This window comes from Rousettus aegyptiacus, unplaced genomic scaffold (genome assembly GCF_014176215.1).
Source record: "Rousettus aegyptiacus isolate mRouAeg1 unplaced genomic scaffold, mRouAeg1.p scaffold_m13_p_7, whole genome shotgun sequence".
Taxonomy (NCBI): Eukaryota; Metazoa; Chordata; class Mammalia; order Chiroptera; family Pteropodidae; genus Rousettus; species Rousettus aegyptiacus.
In genome coordinates, this window is record NW_023416310.1 from 87,795,191 (window position 1) to 87,820,934 (window position 25,744).

A 25,744-nucleotide genomic window follows, 5' to 3' on the forward strand; every position below is an offset into this window, starting at 1 on the left:
ATTCTGAAAGGTGTGAAGTGAGATCTCGTGGTTTGGATTTTTATTTCTCTGATGATTAGTGACATTGAGTGTCTTTTCATATGGCTGTTGGCCATCTGTGTGTACTCTTTGGAGAAATGTCTATTTATAACCTCTGCTTATTTTTTAATTAGATGATGATGATGATGATTATTGGCATTAAGTTGTATGAGTTTCTAATATATTTTGGATATTAGTCCCTTCTTGGATATAGCATTTGTGAATATCTCCTCCCATTCAATAGGTCGTCTTTTCATTTTGTTGTTCATTTCCTTTGCTGTGCAAAACCTTTTAGTTTGATATAATTCTATTTGTTTGTTTTTTTTTTTTTTCTCTTCTGCCGCTCTTGCCTGAGGAGTCATATCTAAAAGATATTGCTAACACCAATGTCAAAGAGTTTACTTCCTATGTTTTCTTCTAGAAGCTTTATGGTTTCAGGTCTTACATTTAAGTTTTTAATACATTTTGAGTTTATTTTTATATTTGGTACAAGAAACTTGCCCAATTTCACTTTTTAAAAAGTGAATTCTTAAAATAAAAAGTAAATTCTGCTTAACCTTAGATACTTAACTATTATAAATAAGTAAAGCATTATCTTGGCATCCCTTTAAACCTATGAGTAAGACCAGACTGAACGATCTCTAAGATTTTGCTATGCAAAATATGGTCCTAAGAGCAGCAGCCTTGGCTTGTAAGAAATGCTGGATCTACTCATCATTCTCTGACACTATTAGTGCAAATAATTTATCTTTAACATTGCAGCGTCTGATGTAAGCTTTAAAACGCAAATGATTCAAAGCCTTGAAAACCTATTATGAATCAATTCCACACTTTAACTTGACTGCAATCTTTTGAAACACATATAAATTCTGTACCTGACAAAAATATAAAAAGAAATGCTGGATCTCAGGCTCCACACAGACCTACCAAATTAGAATCTGCGTTAATAACAAGATCCCCAAGTGATTCATATGCACAATAAAGTTTGAGAAGGACTCCTCTATGTTACCGGTTCTCAAATATGTCTGCATATTGAAATCATCCAGTGAATTAAGAAGTACTGATGGTTGGGTCTTACCCCAGAGATTCTTACTTAATTGGCATTGGAGACAATCTTCTTGGTATAGGAATTTGTAGAAGCTTCTAAGTGATTCTATGTGCATCAATGTTTGAAAATCTCTGCTCTAACGGACTGCTACAGATCTCAAACTCTGTGTTTATGAATGTATCAAGAAGCCACTAATTCAAACACCATCAGGCAGCAAGCCAGTCATGTAAATGAGTGACACTAGCTGGTGTAGACAGCAGCGAACCGAAGAGCGTGGGCCCTGTGCAAAGGAGGCGGCCAGCACTCTGTCCTTCAGGGTTACCTTTGACAACGGGAGTCTGTTGCTGCCAAATCTTCCGATGGTTTTGGTTTAAGAACCTAGAAATTGCTCTTTTCACCATCCTTCTGTGCTGCCATAATGGTGCAGGTGAATTGTCCTGGCTAATGCTCTCAAGAGCATCAACGAAGCTGAAAAGAGAGGCAAATGCCAGGTTCTTATTAGGCTGTGCTCCAAAGTCATCGTCCGGTTTCTGACTGTGATGATGAAGTGTGGTGACATTAGCAAATCTGGAACCACTGATGCTCACAGAGCTGGGGAAATTGTTGTGAACCTTACAGGCAGGTTCAATATGTGCGGAGTGATCGGCCCCAGATTTGATGTGCAACTCAAAGATCTAGAAAAATGGCAGAACAGCCTGCTCCTAATCCGTTGATTTGGTTTCATTGTACTGACAACCTCAGCAGGCATCATGGACCAATGAAGAAGCAAGATGAAAACACATGGGAGAAAAAATTCTGGGATTCTTTTTTATGGATATAATATATTTGTGCAAATAAAATGCCTGAATGGACAAAAATAGCTGGAAATCCTTTTTTTTTTTTTTTTTTTTTTTGTAATTCTGGTTTATAAATTCAATTTTCTTTTCCTTAAAAAAATCATGCTATACAGAGTGAACAGGGTGCATGGGATGCTAGTCTGGGGTCCCTGAGAGAGAAAACAGATCTACATGTAGGAAGAGTACAAGCCTCACCCCACAAAACACAGGCAGACAATTCCAAATGGGGATTCATTCTAAAAAGAGCATGTGATAGCTTAAGAGAAGGTGGAGATGAGGTGGGCTCTCTTTACCCTATTGTCTGAAGGAATTAGGATGACTGCTTATCTTCTTTCAAAGAGGAATCAGACACTTTAAAATGTATCATGATCACAGAAAGGCAATGCTTTTGGCAGACCGAAGCCAGGCTCTGGAAAACACTGCTTTCCAAAGAAGTTCAAAGAACAGAGTGTGCAAAGGATACTGTGAAGCATGAAAGTCCAAGAAGGGGGATGGTGTGCAGAAAGGGGACGGGCTGCGAGAGCATGGTGATTGGCTGTAATTTCATGAGACAAGAGCGTACTGTAGCAATGGGGCTATGAATAATGCAAAGACTCCACTGGGGAGAAGGAGCCTTCTGAAGGTGATTTACAGTTTTGTTGGCTGAAACAGTCCATTTCAGATGTTGCAGGAAACATCCAGATCCATTTACATAGATATCTGTTCTCTTATGCTAATCGAAATCCTATCCAACCTACTGCCTTTAAAAACTACTAATATACATGGTCACAGGAGCAGAGAGAGGGTGAGTGGCTTAAGGAGAGTGGCCTAAGGATGCAGTTTTGTATCAAAGGTTAAGAGAAAAGAAAAGCCCTTTAGGGATCATAGGCCTGATTACTAAGGAGAAAAAAACAATGACAACTGGAAAATGACTAGATCTTATGCCAATGAATAATATCGTTCTAACTCATTCTAATAAATTTGTTATGCTCTCTAGTAAGAGTAGAAGCTATATGAGGACAGATCAAATCAGCACATTATTTTAACTACACATGACTGAGCAAGGCTAATATAACAAAAGGACAGCTAGAGCCAATAGGATGTCTTCTACTTGTGCATATTCCCTATAGAGTTCATTAAAGAGCTAGAAACAGAATAAAATGTAATAAACGCTTACATTACTCTGAGCCAATTGTGAGTAATAGCTTAGAAAACAACAGTGCCCCGGAACAGCGGTTTTCAGTGCAGTCCTCGGACCAGCTACATCCACATCCCTTGGGAACTTGTGAGGAATATAAATTCTTGAGCCCCACCCCTGATTTACTGAATCAGAACCTTCAGAACCTGTGGGGGTGGAGTCCAGCAATTGGTGGTGTCACAAGCCTTCCAGATGATTCTGAGGGAAACCCTATAGTATCTCAGTTGATTTGCATAACAACGTATACAGGTGGACAGGTGGAGTTTACAATCCTCATTTCTGAATGGAGGAAGGGGCGATGTCGTGTTCCCAAGGTCAGATGGTTCATAGCAAAGCAAAGACGCCAAGCTTTTATGATTTTGATGTGGAGAACAAAATTCAAATTGTTTAGCAGGAGTTGATTTGGGTTCATTTGTAAGTACATATGCTTGTTTTTTTTTTTTTTTCATCTTAACTGTATCAGCTCATTAGGAGCTTTAACAATAATAACAATTCTTCCATATAGTCGTGTCCTTGACTTTTTTTTTCTGAGTGCTTCTACTCCTACCTAGCCTTAAAAAATTCTCTTTCCTCTTTCCAAGCCCACCCAAATGGCTGCCTCCCCTGCAGAGCTTCCCTCCACTCGCTCCCAGTGAGGATATGTCAGCTCCGCTTCAGTCACCCAGCTCTCTACTTGATCTGCCAGAACAGCTGTATTTACATGTCTGCTCCCAACCAGACTGTTAACTTCTGGGGAACAATGAACAATGTCACCATCTCGATATACCTCCTAATACTTGTCACTGAACAATGCTTTGGAGCTGGAAGGGAGCAAGGACATTAAAAGGGAGCAAGGGCATCAACTGTATCATGGGTCTTAGACTAAGTTTTCTATATACCTCATTTTGTTTTAATACTTAGAACAGTTTTCTAAGGTACATATTTTTATCTTTATTTTGAACACTATAAAAGAGAGAGACTCTTTAACTTCTTCGAAAGAAGTTAAAGAAGTGATCAGCTTTCATACGGCTAGTGGCGGCATACTAGAATTCTTTATGAGGATACTAAAACGTGTCTCTACTTCTTATTTAATGTCTGGAAAACCAAAGCTTAGACAGCGAACAGAATTTCCTTAGTCACACAGAGGTGGACTAAACACAGAGGGCGACCGAAGCTGGATCTAGAATATAGACCTCAGGTTACTTTACCAACCACCCTGGCGTCTCCCTTGAGCATCACAATAGTGTAAGGAAAGTAAAAAAAAATGTTTTTGGAATTTCTGGGATACTTAGAGAGTTGCCTCCACTCCGCAAATGAGCAGGCTGGTAAATTTGTTTAAAGCTGGATTTATTTTCTTTTCCGCAGATGTCAGAGTCCATTATCTGGCCAATTTTGCCCACTTTTTGGATGCTGTTGCCCTGACAACTCTTTAGAACTCTTCCTTTCTCATCTCAGACCTCCCACAAACTCATTTTACTCTGCTCTTTCTCTAGTCTGTGGGGCTTTTCTTCCAGGCTCCGGTCTGGTTCTTTTGCTATTTCTGGCCAGCGGGCATTAAGTTTTTCAGGGTTTAAATTGATGACTATGTTTCCTTTTCCTGATGAAAATTCAGTGGTGATTGCTAACCTCAGAGACCTCACTTCTGCTCTCGGAGGTGGCAGGGAAGTCTCAAGGACTCACAAGTAATAATGTCCCAGTTTTGCACGGAGCTCAGTTTCAAACCTGAAAATAACCTCTGTGAGTCTGATCACATACATCAAAGTTCTGGTCATACCTGTCACTGCACAGTGATGGGAATGGGGGTCATCAATGTGTACTGCTTCAGTTAACCAATCTGGCTGAGCAATGGCACTCTTTTTTTTTTTTTTTTTCTGGTTAACTAAATGCTGACTCTAAGTTCTTCAGAGCTGTTTGTTACATAAACATCCGACATGTGAGCTTTGGTAAGTCGTAAGACGTTTACTCAATTGTTTTTAAAAGACATGTATACCTTAAACAGCTAACAATAAGATTCTGTAGAACACATTGTGATATATTACATCAAGGAGTTCTGCATAGCCATTGAAGTATATGTGTGGATATTGAGTTATTGGCATGAAAGATATTAGTAACATAATAAGTGAATATTGAAGAGTAAAATACTTGATACATCGCATGATTTCTGCCTTATAAATCATTAAAAAAAAACCAATATACAGGTAATAAGTCTAAAAGGATATATACCAACATATTAACAGGGTTATCTCAGTTGCACAATGATAGGTTCTTTGACCCCTGCCTTTTCTTACTATACATTATAGTTTCCTACAATAAACACGTATCACTCATGTAATTTAAAATAATACTGTTTTTATCACAATTACATAGAAACCTGTTAACATAACCAACCAGCAATCAGCTAAACCATCGGTCCTAAACGTGAAGTGTAGTATAAATGTTACCTGGTAAAGCAATTTCTGTATCTAGAGAAAAATAATGTAGATTTTAGTCCTCAGTCTTTTCCTAACCACTCCTATACTTTTAGTCACAGAGACTCTGGATCTCTGGGTCTCAGTTTACTTTTAAGGAAAATGGGGATAACTTCGTTCACTTTGTGGGCTGCTTGCTGTGGAGATTAAATAATTGGGTCCCATTTCAGAATCAAGAAGACTTTTAAAAAAATATACACTCCTGGGCCCCTCCTGCGTCCATTCCAGCACAATCCAGGGCTTGCAAGAAAGTGCTGAGTTAATTCCTATGGGCTAATCGCATGTGGCTCTCTCTCCTGGACACATGGGCTTATGCGGTGTAACATAGAATAGACTTTGTTAATTGCAAATCTTTGCACTCTTAGTGCAGGGGAAGAATGAAAGGATTTGCCATTGACTGGGGTCCTGCCATGGTTACCAAACAGGCCCAAACAAACATGGAAACCCAAAGGGTCTTATTTACCAAAGGACAATGTCACAGTCAATAAAGGGATGTCTAAAATGCAAGTAGTATGTGTTTAGTGGTCATTGTGCCTGATCACCACTTAACATGGCCTTCCTCTCTACACTTCATGCTCAGCCACCTCTGCTTCAGCATCTCTGGGGGCCAGGGGCTCATTCCTTCCCCTTGCAGCCCATTCACTCTTTGGATGGTGCTGTGATAACATTTTTTCAGCTATTACCCTCGGTTCTTCAAAAAGTCTGAGCTCTGACACATAGAGCTATATGAAGAGTCTCGTCAGAACCTTGTCAATGGCTCTAAACTGTTACAAGTAACCCATCATTAGTAATATAGTCACCAAACTTCCAGTCAAGGAACAATTTTACAAATCAGAACATATTTTTAGCTTACCCTTCTCTGACTTACTTTTCAATCTGCATCAACAAACAGGAGAGAAAAGGATTGAGCTAAAACTCCCACAAAGTGAATATGAAGTAGTGGCATTGGTCATGGGAGCTGGGAGGGCTAAAAGGTTGTCGATTACTGTAGCTGGATAGGACTTTATAGAGTTAGAGTCAGCGAGCACGCCTCATCAACAGCTGATATTCATTAAGTGCCTGCTGCGCCCAGCATACTAGAGTATGTGGTGAAAAGAGAGAGACGTATGAGGCATGGTCATAAAATCATGGAGACTTGGGTTGGACAGCTAGGGTGTTTGTTATATTAAAAAATAATAAATAATATCTGGAGTGTTCATACATTGATTTATTGATTAAAATATTTATCAGACACAACTAAAGGCCAGGGATAACACAGTGAAAACAGATGAAAACATTGACTCATGGAGATAACATTCAGGTCACTATCTCTGCTGAAAAATTTTGGCGATTTAGTTCCTTTCCCTTCAACCACAGTAAAAGCTTGGTTTAAAGGATCCTTGTAGGTCACTGGTCCAAGCACTGAGTCATCACTTGAACATACCCACTAATGAAGAAGAGCCATAGCCATGGAGGAGGAAACATGACCAGGAGAATCAGCTGCGAGGTCAGCTCCTGAGTTCAGGGACCAGCACTGGCCTATATTAGAAACTGTTTCTTGGGGCAAGTTACCAAGCTTGACTTTCAACGTCTGCATCTGTAAAATGCTTCTCACACCTGCTTCCTAAGGTCGTGGTGAAGAATCAGTGAGGTGATGTGTAGAAAGCCCTTGACACAGTGTCCCAGTGAATGGCTACTGCTGTATTACTTGCTATCACATTATCATAAGTGTAAATTATCATTATAGATAATTATTATTGAATTTCTCTACATATGAAGAACCTATGAGAAAGGCCCTGACATCTTCTGATAATTAAGTTAACAAAGCCCTTCCTAAAATATCTTATTAAATGCAAGGCACCAGATGTGCAATCTCTGTTACAACTAGCCGTAATAGAGCTTCCTGTGACTTCTCTCATTCGACTCCTCTCTTTCTTCCATGATGTTCTCCAATTATTTTTCCTCTAGACCAGTGAGTCTATTTCTTCAACTTCTCCTTCTTTGGAGGGAGTAAAAATTTGCTTCCAACTTGGTGAATTTCTCTCAATACGCATCAATCATATAAACATCTGATAGTCTGCTACAAATTCATCCTTATACACCAATGGCCACGTTAAAAGCCTGAGATTTTTTGTCACAATGAAATGCATATCTAGTGACACAGTAAATGCTCAGTAAGTGATTCCATTTTCAAAACACCTATGGGAAAGGACTCTTCCACCTTCATTCTCTTCTTTGATAGGAAAGAGTCATTCATAAAATTGGGCAGAGCTCAGGATACTGATGAGGACAGAGTTGCCACCAGGTGGGTCATTGTGCATTTAAACAGGGGTTGACTGACTTTTGTGTGCAGGCCAAATCTGGCTGCCTGTCTTTGTAAATAAAACTTTTGTGGAATACAGCTGTGTCCATACATCTGTGTCTTGTCCTTGGCTGCTTTCAATCTCTCACAGCAGAGCTGAGTAGTTACAACAGAGACTGTGTGGCTCACCATCTCGCCTTTTACAGAAGAAGTTTTCTGACCACTCCATACCAAGCTTAGCATGCAGGTAGCTCCTATGAGCTGCAGCAGTGAACGGACCCAGGACTTGAACAACTAGGACAGGCCTGATGCTCTCTCTCTGGCATACTCTCCTTTGCAGATGGCCTTTGAAATGGATGGATGGCTATGGTCTGCCACAGAATTCAAGTAGTTCTACATCCTAAACCTCCACATGTTAAAGTCACCCAAACTTCATATGAGCCCTAAGAAAGACTCAACTTCTAATTTGTCTTATTTAACTCAACTATCATTCTACATTACACACACCTCTCGATCACATAAAAGCCTTCTCTTTTATACTGAACTATTATAACTACCATCCTTCCTCAATTCTGCAGTGTTTAAATGCCTTTCAGTGTGTCTGAAGATTTATGGACCTTTGATTCCTCTCCCAGATGAATGCCCTTCTACGGGGCCTCTGTCACGAATCACTATCTTTTTGCTATTCCCACCAGGGTCTGCTGAGAAGGAGCAGGGGTGGATTCAGAGTCTTCTCAGAGGTCATGACACCCTCCTTAAACATTAGCGAACCAAGGATTTTGAGCTGAGAGCCACATTATAGATCATTACAGAAGATAAAGCTAAAGTTCAGAAATATCAAAAGGCTTCCCCCAGTCAGAAAGCCAATTCCTAGTCAACCCGAACCCCAGCCTTCAGGCTCCCAGTCTGAGGCCGTGTTCTATATACTATCCTTTTACTCTTTGGATTCTAAGGAGAAGTCGCATTTTTCAGTAATAACTTTCTCATTTCCTCTGCCTTTATCATAATACTGGTGGCCACATCGCCACCAGCATCCTTCCCAGAACCTTTCCCATGTCTGTTCCAGCTATTTTTCCCTCTGTGCTTTCCACTGACCTCGGAACCTTCTGGAGATCCTGCCTTAGGTTTATCTAAATTAAATCTCTTCCCATGGCTATTTACTTATGCCCCTAAGCACTACAGTCAATTGATAATTTCTTTCAGCGTCTTCTCCTGTGTTTGTTATCCTACATAATTTGGCATCGTCCATAAATCTGAATAATGTACCACTAGCATCATCTTAGATCATTATAGATTTTAACAAACAGCACCAATCTCATTACAGATCCCCGCAGAGCTGGGCTGAACTAATCCTTTTCCTTTGAATGTGGTGCGACCCCCTGACTTTGCCTTTGTCTCTTCCAGCTGGGGGAAGTGAGAAGGCCACCAGCACAGATGACATGTCTAGTGTCATCTTGCCGGGGGTGGTCGAGTGGTGAGTAGAAGCTACATTCCTCTAGCCCACTGCCTGTTGCCAGGGGAACCACGTTTCTGGATGACGGTTTCTCTCCTCCAGGACATCATGACTTGACAGAGGCTTCAGGATCAGTGCTAGGGGAGGTTACCAGGGGAAACGCTAATTCCGGCTCTTCTTTCTTCCATCGGCAGCAGATCTTGGGGTTCCGCATTAGCTCATTCCCAGCCTTTGTATCACAGCGACCTCCTCGTTCCGGAATTTTCCTAATTTTATTTTTAAACTGTCTTGTGGGATATAAAACGCTCTTCCCCAGATTCTGCATGTCTTCCTGACTCTCCTCCTTCAGGCCTGGCTTAAATGCTACCTTGTCAGAGGCCTACCTTGACCGCCCTATTTCAAGGAATGACACACCCCACCTGCACACTCCCTAGCCCACTCCGTGCTTTATTTTTTCCCCATAGCACTATTCACTAGATGAAGAGCTACAGAGGGCAGATGCTTTGTTGAATAATTTAATTAATTAATTAATCTTTGAGATATAATTGGCATATGATATTTTGTAAGTTTAAAAAATACAATGTGTCGATTCGATACATTTATATATTGCAATATGATTACCACTGTAGCATTAGCTAACACTTCTATTAGGTCATATAATTATCTTTTTTTTTTTTTTTTTTTTTGTGCAGTGAGAATAATTAAGATTTAGTCTCTGGGCAACTTTCAACTTTATAATACGGTATTGTCGTTGGGGCCTTTGCTTTAGTCTATTTTGCTCACTGGATTCCTGGTGCCTGGAGCGAGCCAAATATTTCGTGAATGACTGAGTAATTATGGAGCTGCTGCTGCTCATTTGATCTTTCTACACAGAGAGGGCATGATGATTTCAGAGAGCTTTGATTTTCTTCACCTCGTATGATTTTCATAAAAGCTAGGATTATTATCATCATTTTTAGAAAAGGAATCCAAAGATCAGAAAAAAGGTCACTTCTTTTTCCCTTCCCACCCTCCTCCCTTCCTTTTTTCTTTTTTTCTTCATTATTCAAACAACCAACAGTTGAGTGATTTACATGTATGTAATAATGCCATACAGCCTGTGCCAAATTCAAACTTTGTCTTAATTTCCTAAAGGTAGGATCTCAGGCAAATTCCTTAACTTCTGAAACCTCAGTTTGTTCTTCTGAAAAATGAGAGGTACTGGTAGGGCCGGGAAGATGTCAAGGGAATGAAGGTACTTAGTACAGTGCCTGGCATACAGTAAGCGCTCAGTAAGCGTTAGCCGCTGATTTTATTAGACGTCCTTACTATTATTACTGCACCGCCACCATCACGGCAGCCCCACCAGAACGAGCACGAGCCCCACTGCCACATCGCCACACTGTCGTCGTTGCCGTCGTAACCGCACCACTGCCATCGTTACGGTGTGACTGCCGTCGCCGTCACAACACCGTGGCTGTCACCACCACCGCGTCATTGGTCACCGGCATTATCGCCCTCGCGCCACTCATCACTACTACTGTCACCCCCGCCAGTGTGCGCCAGGCATTGTGTTAGGCACCGTGGCTATAGAATAGAGGCCAAAATAAAAAGGCCACAGATCGATTGGCTGTAACCTATGCTCTGTGAGATCTACAGACACACATACGTAAATTTTTTTTCCTTTTCAATTAGAGTTGATAGTCAGTATTACTTTATGTTAGTTTCAGGTGTACAGCACAGTGGTTACACAATTACATAATTTACAGTGTGATCCCCCGCTACTCTAGTACGCATCTGATACCACGCGTAGTTATTACAGTGTTATGGACTGTATACTCCGTGCTGTACTTGACATCCCCACGACTATTTCGTAACTACCAGTTTGTACTTAGTCCCTTCACCTTTTTCACCCAGCCCCTCCCAACCCCCCTCCCATCTGGCAAACATCAGTTTGTATTCTGTATCTATGAGTCTGTTTTTGCTTTGTTTATCCATTTTTTTTGTTGTTGTTCTTTAGATTCCACATATAAGTGAGGTCATATGGTATTTGTCTCTCTCTGTATGATTTATTTCACTTAGCATAAGACCTTCTAGGTCCAACCATGTTGTCATAAGTGGTAAGATTTCAGTTTTTAAATTCCTGAGTAATATTCCATTGTATATATGTACCACATTTTCTTTTCCCAATTCTCTATTGATGGGAACTTACTTTGCTTCCGTATCTTGGCTATTGTAAATAGTGCTGCAGTGAACATAGGGGTGCATATATCTTTTCAAATGAGTATTTTGGCTTTCTTTGGATAAATACCCAGAAGTGGAATTGCTGGGTCATAAGGCAGTTTTATTTTGAATTTTTTTGAGGCACCTCCAAACTGTTTTCCATAGTAGCTGTACCAATTTTCAATCTACCCTTTTCTCTGCATCCTCACCAACACTTGTTTATTTTACTGATGATAGCCATTTTGACAAGTGTGAGGTGATAGCTCATTGTGGTTTTACTTTGCATTTCTTTGATGATTAGTGATATTGAGCATCTTCATATGTCTATTGGCCATCTGTATGTTCTCTTTGAAAAAAAAGTCTATTCAGGTCTTCTGCCCATATTTTAATTAGATTTTTTTTTTTTTTTTGGTGCTGAGTTACATGAGTTCTTTATACAATTTGGATATTAACCCATATTGGTTGTATAATTGGCAAATATCTTCTCCGATTCAATTGGTTGTCTTTTCATTTTGTTGATGGTTTTCTCTGCTGTGCAAAATCTTTTAGTCTGATGTAGTCTTAATTGTTTATTTTTTTTTGTTACCCTTGCTAAAAGAGCTATATATTAAAAAAATATTACTAAAAGCAATGTCAGAGAGTTTATTGCTTATGCTTTCTTCTAGGAGTTTTATGGTTTCAGGTCTTATATTTAAGTCTTTAATTCGTTTTGAGTTTCTTCTTGTATATGGTGTTAGAAGATGATCTGGTTTCTTTTTTTTTCTTTTTTTTTTTTTTTGGATGTATCTGTCCAGTTTCCCAAATACCATTTATCAAATAGAATATCTTTACCCCACTGTATATTCTTTTCTCCTTCGTTATAGATTAATAGGCCATATAGACATGTGTTTACTTCTGTGCTCTCTATTCTGTTCCATTGATCTAATTGTCTGTTTTTATGCCAGTACCATGACGTTTTGATTATCATAGCCTTGTAGTATAGTTTCATATCAGGTAGCAGGATACGTCCAACATTTTCCTTCATTCGCAAGATTGCTGTGGCTATTTGGAATCCTTTATGGTCCCATATACATTTTAGGATTATTTGTTCTAGTTCTGTAAAAAATGTCATTGGTATTTTGATAAGGATTGCATTGCATCTATATATTGCTTTGGATAGTATGAATATTTTAATGATATTAATTCTTCTTATCCAGGAGTGCAATATATGTTTTTATTTATATCTTTTTCAATTTTTTTTCCTTCACTGTCATAATTTTCTTAGTACAGGTCTTTTATCTGCTTGGTTAAATCGATTCCTAGGTGTTTTGTTTTTGTTTTTTGATTCAATTATACATGGGATTGTTTTCTTAATTTCTATTTCTGATAGTTCATTGTTGCTGTGTAAAAATGCAACCAATTTCTAAATATTAATTTTATATCTTGCTACTTTACTGAATTCATTTATCAGTTCTAATAATTTTTTGGTAGAATCTTTAGGGTTCTCTTTGTATAGTATCATTTCATCTGCAAATAATGAGGATTTTCTTTCTTTCTTTCAAATTCGTGTGCCTTTTATTTCTTTTTCTTGTCAAATTACTGTGATATATATGGTCTTAATCCTTACAGAAACCTTATGAAATGCGTATTACTTCACATAGACGTCAGCAGAACTATGAATTGCAACCGTATCTACTTGATTATAATGTTCTTAATCTTAATAATGCTACTGTACTCACATAATTTAGTGAGGGATAGAGGTCTTTGTATAAGTATTATGTTATAGCGTGATGACTGAAAACAGAAAGGTTTATGTAAGCACACAGGAGGGCCACCTGGCTGGCCTGGGGGAAGAGGGAATGGTGCAGGAGAGTCAGAGAGGCACTGTCAGGAGGCAAAATGCAGAAAATGAAATGAGGTAGCATCCAATTCCAGCCAGTCTCACCCCAAGGAAGATATATGACAGATACTAATTTAAGAATAGAACCAGCATTGGATTTTGTGAGTCAGGATTTCATTGGCATTATCTATAATCGGATTAAGATATTTTAGTAATACAAGTTACAGGTTAGGTAGACATTAGACTTGGGAGAAAATCTCAATCATAAACAATCCAGGGAAATCAGAGAAAATGATAGGGAGGAAGATCATATCGATATCATATTCATGCAACTGTAGGATGTAGTTCTTGATTGCTCCAAGGAATGGAACATGGCTTTTAAACCATTTGGTAGAGACTGAATTTGAAGGGATAGGGACATGCTGTGCTAATGCGTCACGGAAAACGGGTTGGGGGTGGCGGTGGGGCGGAACTCACAACCTGCAAGTTCAAGTGGAATCAATTCCACATCTCCCGAATTTAGGGAGGTCTCCTACGGGGATTTCTAGCGGTCGAGGTGCGTGAATGTCTGTGAGCTAACCAAGAACCACAATCTAATATTGTGGGGTGAATCTGCAGGCAAGGGCCAGGCCTGGAAGAAGCAGAAGGTGGGCTGAGGGCTGCACTGTTAGCTGCTGGGGAAGCAGGCTCATTAAAGAGAAGCATGTCCCCTCGACAACCTTCTCTGCTTATCTCGTGGACTTTGCATCGCTTGCTGCCCCTACATCTTTTTTGTCACGGTCACAATATATCACCTTCAAATGTCATGGGATATACACTTTAAATGAGTGAACTTTAGGATATGTAAATTATATATCAATAAGACTGTTTAAAAATGTCATGAGAATGGGGCCTCTTCTGAATGATGTGCTCAAGGAAGCACAATTCCGCCTACTCTGCACCTTTTCTAAATCTTCTAGGAGAGCCAGCAGGCTTCTTCCTTTCTTTCATTCCAACAGTCACCCACCATTGCTGAGCCCACCCCTACAGTTCCCTTTTCCTCCATGGTCCTGTCCTTGACATCCCTCATTACACTGGGGGTTGATCAAAACAGATCAATGCCTCAGGCCTCCCAGAACCTGGCTCAGCTGGTCCTTGCCTGTCACCGTCTTCCCTGCGCTTCTCTCTTCCCTGGCAACATTTTGAAATTTCTCTTTTATCCATCACAGGGCTGGTGAGAGCCCAAGATGTTAGCTGAGGCCAGGTTAAAGAAGCCTCCACTTCCCAGGGATTATTAAAGAAACAAAACAAAACAACAACAGAACAGCCTTTCATTCTTTGATTACTATCAACCTGCAGATGAAAAGGCTGGAAGTATGGCTGTTTGATAGCACCAGCACCTCTGTCCTCACCTCGAACCCATGACTCCACTGGCTGAATTTGGTTGTAGCTCTTAATCTATTTTGAAGCCACTGGCGTCCCTGGTTCTGACACCAAGGCCCTCAAGCTATTATGAAGTCCCTTACAGACATGATTATGGAGGTAGACTGCCATGGGCCTAAAACACAATGCAATTTGTTTCCGTGAATCACCTTTCACACTAAAGACATCACAGACAAATGCCTCCACAGCAGCACAGGGAGGAACCCAGGTGATGAGAAACAGTGCAGGAGACACACAGTAGCCTGACTGGGAGACCATGGATGTGGGGAAGGAGAGGGAGGGCCAGGGGCATGTGGAGAATGAAGGATGCTCTTGCAGCTGGGCTCCACGGGGCCCTTCACTAGGCAGGTCTGCGGGGGGAGAGATCATTTGTTTTCCACAGGGCCTCGATGTGCCAGGACAGGTCTCTGGGCTGCCGCAGAATTCTGGAGCTGGGGTTTGCTTTGCAAAGCTTGTTTATGTTCCTCTTGTGAATCAGGAGCCAGGCATGCAGAGTGGAGCAAATAATCTTTTTCCTCATGCAGTTTATAATCTACTCACACATGCTGTCTGGGGTGGAAAGAGGACAGCAGGTATCTTTGGAAGGTTTGGAGATTACTTGCTTTTATTTTCACAGGGTTCCCTGCCCAGCAATCAGCTTATGGAACCTCTTTCTCCTTTTGGGTAGCATCGATATTTTCATTTTACGGTTGAGGAAACTGAAGACCAGAGAGAGTCATGAACTCATCCCAGGTATATTAGCACAACTAGTATTAAAATCCAGACTGTCTGTACTCAGGACCCTTGAACTTTAACCACGAAGGTGACCCAACTCAATGAAGGCACTAGCGACAGCAAGGAGGTAGAAAACTCTTAAAGAGATTGGAAAGTAAGCCTGCTGCCTTTTCTCTGCAACCTCAGGTTAATTAAGAGGTCAGCAGGGGTGGGTTGATCGATGGAATGAAGCGAAATGTTTCTAAAAGAAACATGAGCACAAAAGTTAAAGTTTTTCTCCAACATCATGTTAGTTAAAAATTTTCTCTCAGCTCAGAGGATTTCTGCTGAAGAAACGAAGTGTAAATTAATGGATTCTATTCAACAAACTCTGCTAGGGTGTCTATTGTGTGACATGCACTGCACTTAGATGCCTGGGCTAGGGGAGGGAGTGAGGAGGAAAGAAGAGAAAGGAAGAAAATCCACAGATGAGCACGAAAATGTCCTTTCCTCCAAGGGAGCTGTCAGTCGAAGGGAGGGAGACGGTCATGCATACAAATCGTGCTGATGTAGGGCAGAACCATGAGGGTTAGAATAGAGAGAGGCTAATTCTTGTGGCATTGGGAGGAGGGGGTTCAAGAAAGCTTATTGATGGGGGTGAGAGTCAAACTTGGCTCTGAGAGATGGTTAAATGATAAGATTGCACGCAGACAGGTGATTACTAGGCTTGACGAGGGATCACACTGTAAGGTATGTAAATGTCAAATCATTATGTTGTACACCTAAAACTAGTATAGTATACTAACTATACTTAAAAAAACGTCTTAAATGGGGATAAGGAAGGGTGAATAAGAAGAAAACAGAAAGGCTTTGCTGGCAAACTGAGTAGCTTAATCTGAGGTGCAGACACGGGGGAATAAAGAAGAGAGATCTAGCTATGGTTCAGTACATGGATACGAGTTTGTGACAGGTTTGAGGAGGCATGTGGAAGGGCAGATGTGATAGGACAGGCTCAGAGGATGATGAGCCTTGAGTGTTACACCTTGAAAGTTACAGGTGGAGCCTGGACTTCACCATGAGTGTGATAAGAGATGGCATAGCACGAGAGCTGTCCTAAGAGGATGATTCTGACAGCGGAAGTGGGGATAGATTTGTTGGCACGGACAGCCCAGAGACAGAGTCCTGTCAGGAATGTCGGTCAGTACTGCCAGCTGTGGCTATTAGGAAGGCGACACATTCAAACTTTAATGACACATCAAAGACATGAATAAGGAGAAAAGAAGAGCCAACAGTTTCTCGGTCTCTTACCGGGTGACTCAGTGGACAACAGCACCGTCACTGAGACAGGTTGTGCAAGAGGAGAGACAGAAGGTGGAGATGGAAACTACGGCCATGGATTTCGACACGAACAGCCGATGACCAGCCGGCATTTATCGATACTTATTTAATATTGAAAATGGATGCTTTATAGGTAGTGCTAACTTGAGACCAAAAAATAAAAGCTGCTTATATTCACGTTATTCACCTTCCAAACACATGCTCTGGGAAAAAACTGAATCATTTACGCTTCTGTCTACCACCTCTTTGTTCAGTTACCTGGAGAATGGTGTTCGTGAATCTAAAGTGATAAGTTTCAATCCATCATATGTGCCAGTTAACTTGCTCTGTCCAACAGACACGGGCCATACCTCTGACCACCTTGGATCATCTCCCCAATGGGCTGAAAGACCATCCCGGTTCTTAGAAGTATAATTAAACGAACAGTGGTGGTAGACGGTAGTATTACTCTGTAGACGTGTCCAACACTCTAAATTTATAGATCATTTTGATATATGCTCACTCACTTGATTCTAACAACCCATGTCTCTCTATAATGTAAAACCCATTTTCCACTCTCCATCCCACAAAGATGGATATATGGACCCAGTGCAGAAATTTCTTGGTTCAGATAGAATCTACCATCTGATTAGCCAAAAACTCTTTTTGAAATTTCATTTCCAAGCATTTAAAGAAAAACAAACTCAGTTAATATAATCATTTTCTAATTGTGCAAACACGTTATAATGTTGAATAAGCTTTTTCTTATATGCCCCTCCTTGTGAAGACATAGACATATGTCCCACAAAGATTAGACATTTATCTGATCTCGTATTTGAGACTGGCTAGTGCATTAAGGTGGGGAGTTAGAATCCAGTTTCATAGATACCCAAGAGAGTACATGACCCAGGCTCACACGGCTGACAGTGTCACTCCTGAGGCTTATGAAAGACTGTTCCATCTCAGTGAAGTGCTTACTTTAAACCTGTCACTGTCTTTCCATGAGTGACTGACAATAATACATTATCATCTGCCAATACATTACTGTCTGCATATTTACCCGTTACATTTCCAGGTGAGAACTCTTTATTCATCCCATTATTGAAGGGGTTTATGAGACAAAACTGAACATGCAAGACTTTTCAAGTTGCTATCATGAAGGTTTAATGAAGCGTTTGCTACTTTAGTTGGCCATTTTACTTTCCCCAGACATTTTTTTCCAGCATTAATTTCTAAGGACTTTTCTTTCCCTTAGTCTCTATCAGTGGATCCAAGCTATTTCACAGGTCCCTCTCTCCAGAGGGGCATTATTTAGCCAGACTTTCATGCTAAAACCTCATTGGCATTATATACTGAAGTCAAGTGACCCAATTGTACTCCAAGATAGGCCGGCCTGCTAATTACATCCCTTAGATCTTAAGCTTCAGTAAAAATTAGGAGCAGAAGCATGTAAAGAAGTGAGTCTCTTCTCTCAACTTGCTTTAGAACATAGTAAGTTTATGCAAATTTTCTAAGACAAGTACCAGGGTAGCCCTCAAACCTTCAGAGGACTCCCTGTCACAAATAAAGCATGGAAACACCTTGGCTTAATGGCAGTGGCTCTCTTTGGTCAGTCCTCACACTCTGGAATTTGACAGACCTTGATTCCATTCCTAGCTCTGCGTTTTTTTAGATGGGTGACCTTGGGGGGTGTTGTTCTACTCTGAGCCTCAGACAAGCTCCCATTTCTACGTGGGCATTACAATAGCGTGGATCTCAGAAGACTGTTGTGAGCATTGAGATTATGCACGAGATGTGTTTAGAAGAGGATCTAGCACTCCTATGACCGCCGCTGTGCTTGTTGCAAACTTGCAGCCAGGATGTGTCTGCCTTCCAGCTTTCCTGTCTTCGCACATGTAGGTTTTCTATTTTGAATAGCCTTTCTCTCACCATGACCAAGAGCAGAAATCCAACCACCCTTCCAGGATCGTCTCCGATGCTTCCTCTCCCACACGACTTTCCTTGATAGCCCTCGTCCCAAACTGGTGAGCATCTTGCTCCTTTGCGCATTGCTTGGTAGTGTTCTGACTTTCTTGCATCACATAGTACTCCTTATTTGAGTCAGCATTTTGGCTCCTTAAGGTACAGTGTGTGTCACTCTCATATGCTATCGATTTCTTCCCAGAGATCTTCGAACTTCCCTAACGATCACACTCATCCCACCTTATTGCGATTTAATATCTGTCTTCCCAACAGGGGCCTGAGTTGTATCCATAGGAAGACACCCAGTGGACATTGGTTGAATGAATAAATGAGTGAATGAATGAATGGTTCTATCGGTCCTCTCTATAACTCTTCCCAGCACATAGTAGGTCCTCAGTATTTCTCTAAAGACAAATTCAGTATGTGCAATGGGAGGAGTCACAAACCCAAATGCCTTTTGGGGATCGTGTGGGTAACCAGCGTGAGTGAACAGGCCTAAGAATTGTATAATATGGAAAACCAAGAACGGTAACTAGCTGTATGAGGAGGAGCACATTCCTCTTCTGAAAGAACTCATATGCCATTTTTAAAAAGACACTGCTTGTCAAGACAAGCATGCCGACTGGCCAAATTGCTCCTGACAGCTTTTCTATGACCTTTGTTTTATAACTCAAATAGAGCAGTGTTTATTTATCAGTAGATGCAGAGCCAAAGGGGGGTACTTCTTCTGTTTTTTGGGGGTGCTTATCTTACCTTTATGAAAGCCCCTCTTCTGGCATCCACGAGAATGTTCCAACTATATTCCTGTTCAAAAACTTGCTTTTGTGTAAATGGACAGTAAGTTACAACTTTTTCACACCCGTGTATAAATCGTGAGTAAATAATTCTTGTATTAGTCCTTTCTGTGTAACTTATCAGTAAAAGTACTAATCCCTTCACCCAAATGGAGAGGTCGTAATAGGAACTGTAGCCTGGAAGACAGGGGAATCTAATTACCAGAGGAAATCGTAGAGGCTAGAAAATCTTAGTGGCGTATATCTGTCCAATCATATCACATACCATCTCCTCACTTTCCAAATGAACTCTCAATTCCTGTAGTGAAAATAGATGAGACTAAATGATTTCCAAGGCTGTGAGAATCACAAAGGAAACAGGTCAATGAGACTGGCAACAGTATTCGCAGAGTAGGTTGTTAAAGGTGAAGGCAGGGCAAGAAATGTTGGAAATGAATTGATTTTCTACAGTTAGGCTTCCATTCAGAGGCTGGCTTTCATTGTCCTGTGCTGGAGGCAGCGCCTCCAAATGCGTTCTGAGCTGCTAAAGGGGCTGTGGGTCCATATGTGTAAAGGAGCCTCCGTGATCAGAAGCAATGACCCCAGTGGTTCTCCCAGCACCCTGTGATGAAAGGAAGCCCCCACCTGTGGCTCAGAGTAGTGCAGACCTTATGGGAGAAATGGACCAGAAAGAACAGGCAGATCCTCCTTATACCTCTGCCCCACTCCAAAGGAGGCCCCTGCAGGATGCATAAGCCAATGATTCCTTGCAAAGAACTAGAAAGGAGCTTCGAGGTCAGACACCCGGCTTTACAACCACCTGTATGTGAACCAGTCCCTTCCCTGTCTGGGCTTCAGTTTGTTCATCTGTATTAAACACCAGGCTGGAGAGGGGTGGGAGATTGAATTTGATCTAAGGGCTTTTTCCAGCTCTGGCTCTTCATGACTCAGTGTTTCCTAGCTAGGCTGTCTCTTCTGGGGTGTAAGTAGCAGGGGATAAAGAATGTCAGGACTTTAAAGATACCTCGGGGGGAACCCTGAACCTCGCTACAGTTCTGAGTGAAACCGCATCTGGTCCTTAACAGGCATGACCTTGAATGTTTTAATTTTTCAAATACAATTGCATAATGATCTCCCCTTCTCTTCTCTTTGGCTTTTTCTTTTTCTTCCAGTTTCCACCTACCCCTCTCCAACACACTCATATATGCACATACACACACTCACATACACAAACCTACATACATACACTATGTCGGTTCCTGGCTCCATGAACCCAGTTTCGGAATACCCCACACACTCTAGCCACGTCTTATTCCTTCTGCAAACACTGGAAACTTTCCCTGTCTGCCCCAGCCTACCAGTCTCCTGCTCCTCGTAATTCTTGTCAGACTCACGCAGTTCAGATATCCCACGGCTCGTAGCCTGGTCTGAGTTTTTACACTGTTCTGTATTCAACTTACCGCAGTCTCTGTGGCTCACTGGGACCTGGTCCCTTTTTGCCTCAAGGACTGTGTCACCTACCACATACAACTCTTCACCTTGCTATTTCTTTCAGGCACATGGGACTTCTTTTTACTCTTCAAATGCCCCGTGCCTGCTCCCGCCTCCAAGCCATGCACTTGCTACCCTCTGCCCCCAAGGTTTGGCATGATTGGCAACTTCTCTTCATAGAGCCCTCAACTCAGTGCCACTGCTTTACTCCCTGAGCGCCCTTCCCAAATAGCAGTTCTACTCTCCCGACACACTCCATCCCCTTCCCTTCCTCGTTTTTCTCTTTGCACTTAATCACTGTCTGAGTTTTCTTATTTACGAATTTATCCATACTTCATCTTTCTCCCCACTCGCCCCCAAGAGACTCCAAGCATCAAGTGGCAGGGGGAAGCTTTCGTCACCTTTCATCACTCCTAATTTCTAGAAGAGTCCTTAGCATGTTGTGGGTGATGACCATTTTTTAAATAAATTAATGAATGTTCGCAACCACTCACATGTTTATGAATTACATGCCCAGCTAGAGTGTAGCTTTCTCAAGAGCAAGGCCTTATCTATATTTAGGTGGGATCGATAGATAAATACGAATCATATCAAATGAGAAAATTTGACAACCAACTAGTACAGGACTATCTCGAGGCTAAATCATTCAAGAAATCACAAGTGGCCCAAGGAAGAGAAATATTAAGCTAGCAGACTAGTGACATCAGCAGAAAATATGCCAAAAGATCAGAGTCATTGGCTCCAGTTTCTCGACTTGTAAAATGGACACAGTTTTAACTGCAGTAAGAGTTAAAAGGATAATGAATCGAAAGCCCTCTATAAGCTGCTATAATGTGAAGTGGAGTGAGTGGTTACAAGTTCATTAACCATCTGCCTTGCAGGCAAACAGATTGGTTATTGTGCCTGGTTGGGCAGGGGTGTGAAGGCCCACTGGTGATACCTGCTGGATGGGCTAGGTGGAAGAGGACCTGCCACACTGTCGGTCTGCCGCCTGAGCGCTTACATGTCAGAGTCAAACAGAGGCAAATGTTCCAGATATGCGATAGAGCTCTTCTATCCACGTCCCCCTGACCCCCAGTGCAGGAAGGCAGTTGGCTGGGCTGTGAGGCACTGGACGGGACACCAGAAGAAAGGTAGAGGATTCCTGTGGCTCCCTGGCTTGAGTCCTAACCCTAAATGCAGGCGTAAGAGCACTGGGTTTACCCCCTTCAAAGGAAATCCCCAGGATACCAGCCTCTCCCAGCTGTTAGTGACGATGTCTGCAGGAAGTCATTCACACAGGGAGGGAGCTAGTGACATTCTAGAGATACAAGACAAAGCCCCAGAAGTTTCATTTCCACTGGGTACCTAAGTTCTCGGGAATAACGGAATGTCTCTCATTTTATAAATGGAGAAACTAAGGCAAGGGGAGAAGTGCACTTGATACAGGCATACATCAAGATTGAGAACTGGGCTCCAGGCTGGAATTCAGCTCTTTGGACTCTCCGTCTTAAAATTATTTATCATTTTTACCAGCATGTACTCTCTCTCTGCTTCAGGTCAGCAGCTGTGTACTCACGTCCCTTTAGGCAGCTGTCTTACCAGAGTCTCATTTTCACAAGCAGGACCGAGCAGGAGTGTAGACGTCTTGGATTAATAATGGATTTGGTACAATACTCACCAGACTATAAGCCTCTCAAAGCCCAGATCATTTTTTTTTGTTTGCGACATGAAGCCATATATCCCAGAGGTTAAGAGAAAAGGCTTTGATTTTCCGACCAGCCTGGACTCAAATTTCAGTTCTACTGGTTAAGATTTACGTTAGTCTGGGCAAGTTACTTAACATCTCTGCACATTAGCTATTAAATACTATCAATCACTAGCTTCGCATCAACTAAACGAAGCGAAGCGTGACAAATCTCAATAAATCGTATATGCTCAGTATATACTCATTAAAAATGAATTGCCCATCACTACCCTCTTGGCTATATTTCTGATCCGTTACTCCCCTATCTCCCTGATCACTGTTTCGGTAGATCTAGTCAATTCTGCCTGGCTCTGTGGGCAGAATCTTCCATGAGGCAAAAGGAACATATTTCTTCCATCAGCATCTCTCCCTTTATTTTCATTGCACATTCAGGTGAGTCAATTCCATATTATGCCAACATGTCAGATGTGCTATCCAATCGAAGGTGAATATAAATATGGGAACACTTAAGATAATCTGTCTTCTCTTTGGGCCAGGAAAGCGAGGCTTTGGCAATACACTTTACATCCCCACAAGGGCTCTGTTCCCTTCCCCTTATTAATGCTGAAGCCATAGGGGTTTACTGACCACGCACAGTCCTTCCTATTTCAATAAATAATCACCAAACACCTCCTGTGTCTACACCTTGTGGGTTCTAATGCTGGAAATACAGTTGTAAAGGAAACAGACATGGCTTGTAACGTAACTGAGTTTACTGTCTGGTAGAGAAAGATGATGGGTAAGTATTACATAAGCAGTTGTCTAAGTTCCTTTGTCGAGTGTTTCCAAGGAAAAGTATGTGGTACTTGTTAGCGAATAGGAAGAAGAATCTGGGCAGGGGAGTCAGGGAAGGGCTCCCCAAAGAAGGGGTACTGAAGCAGAGGAGCTGAGGGATGAAGAGGAGTTAGCAAGGTGAAGGGGGGAGTTGGGGGTGGTGGGGAGATCACCCACATGAAGGCCCTGAGGTGGAAGGAGCTTGGCAGAGCTGAGGTGAGGTGAAGGCCATGATGTAAGGCGAGCATGGTGGCCAGGGACCACATCCAGCTGGGACATATGGGCTGTGTTAAAGGGTTGGATACTCGCAGTCAGAGAGTTCTAAGGATGAGGAGTGATGTAATCTGGGACTTTTGAGATGAAAGGTTCCACCTCTATTCACATTTACAAACTTAAAAAGTAGAATTCAGAAAAGGGAGGGAGGGTGTCCGAAGGTCACGCTAGTAAGTGGCAGCAAAACATGTGAACCAGATCTCCCCTCTCCCGGTCCAGCGAGCCCCTCGCTGTCCCACACGGCCTCCCCCTGCTCCAAGCTTCCTTGAAGCGGTGAAGGCCGTGATTTGCCCAGGTCAGGTAAGCAATAATGACCCACGGTGTTTAGGAGACCATTTCCTGAGAAATCTTACAGAAGCTGCTCTTTAGGGCCCACTTGGCCTCACCGGGGACCAGACAAACTAGAGTACGTCCCAGGGTTCTGTGGATGACAAGGTGCCAAGCTAAACCGTTATGCTGGTCAGGGGCTGGCCTTCGGTGTGAGTTCCAGAATGTTCCCCACAGCTAGCTGGGCAAAGATAAATTTCCATTTTCTGGGAAAAAAATCCAGAAGACCAAGGGTTTCTGGTACCCTACCCTTGCCAAATTAGACTTAAGGCAGAAGGGGTGGGTGAGGAGAGCCTCAGCAAAGGCTTAGAGTGAAAACAGATTCTCTCAGAGAGACGCGGATCACCTAACTTCTCTTGAGAGAACCCTTCCTTCAAGGTGGGCCCTGCTGGCTTCCGCCCCAAATAGCCCCTCCACTAGCAGAGGAGGGGCAAGAAACATGCCCCCTGCCCCCACAAACTCCCTCTTTCACAAGCAGGCATCCCTTTCTGGACTCCTCCCTGGAAAGTCCTCTGAGACCCAAGAGCCTGCTAGGACCTTGCTGAGTCCCAAGGAGATGGATGTGCCATGTGCGCCTCCCTAGGAGACGTTATTCCCTGCCACTTCCCCGCTTCCCCTGCACCTCAGCGTGGGACCAGCAGACCCATTATCCCAACCGCGCATTTAACATTTAAGGGGGTGGTGTCTTCCCCGCAGCCCTGCTCCTCCTGGTCTTTCGCTAGCACCCTAGAGAGCCAGGCCACTTTTCAAAGCTCCCTCCTTCACAAGGTGATTCCGGCTACCCAACAATGTTTGGGGAAGCATTGTGAAAAGAAAAAAAAAAACCCTGATCCACACTCAAAACATCATTATTAAAAAGAAACAGGTTTTGTCCATCAAAATCAGACCCCTTTTCCCCCCACCCTCTCGCTGACGAAAATCTCGTGTGTTGCTAGAGTCCCAGCCCCTCTGGGAAGGCTTCCCTGAGGTTGAATCTCTAAGAATTTATTTTCCTTTCAACTCCAGAAATACATTTCTGGGCCAAGTCATGGCACCATCTGTAAGAGGAGTTCTACCACCCACCTCGCAGGCAACTCAGAGATAAATATAAAGAACCTGGCCCATGACTGGCACCTAAGTTGGCACTGACACAACTGGTGTCCAAATCACCTTCTCTCCGGAACCGGCATTTCATGGAGCGAGTTTGGTCTTTGTGCTTCCTCTGGGCGCGGCCTCCTTCTTGGGCCTCTGTAAACCGCTGGTGGGGAACAGCAGACCCTGAGCCCAAGACAAACCAGTAGGGAAGAAAGGCTTCGCTGGACACCCCCTGCCAATGCCTTCACTAAAAATGGCTGCAAACTAGTCTCTATGACCAAAAAAAAAAAAAAAAAAAAAAGGCAAGAGGAACATTCTGTTTGTCCAGTCTCATGGACACCAGCCTCACGTCCTCAGAGAAGATGGCGGAGGACCTTTGATCTGACTGCCAAGGCCAAGCGGTAGGAGAGGAAGCCTTAATTGACTTTCACTGCCAAGGCCTCATTTTACAAGTTCATCTCCACCCTCAGTGTAGGGCAAGTTCCCACTTAACACCTGGAGAAACATGAGGGGGATTGGAAGGAACCAAATTTAAAATTTCCTGGGCATCGGAGAGATGCAGGCACAGCTGTAGGCCAGAGTGAAGGGAGTTCATTCATAAATCACTTGGAGACAGCAAGCAGGACTTTGC

The 25,744-nt window shown here is 42.3% G+C and overlaps 1 protein-coding gene and 1 pseudogene across 3 annotated transcripts in view; one reads left to right on the top strand and one right to left on the bottom strand.

Moving 5' to 3' along the window:
- LOC107521870 overlaps nt 1-1,903 on the top strand; it is a 55,631-nt pseudogene extending 53,728 nt beyond the window's left edge.
- GRIA1 (glutamate ionotropic receptor AMPA type subunit 1) overlaps nt 1-25,744 on the bottom strand; it is a 278,498-nt gene that overhangs the window by 214,205 nt on the left and 38,549 nt on the right. The window lies entirely within an intron of this gene.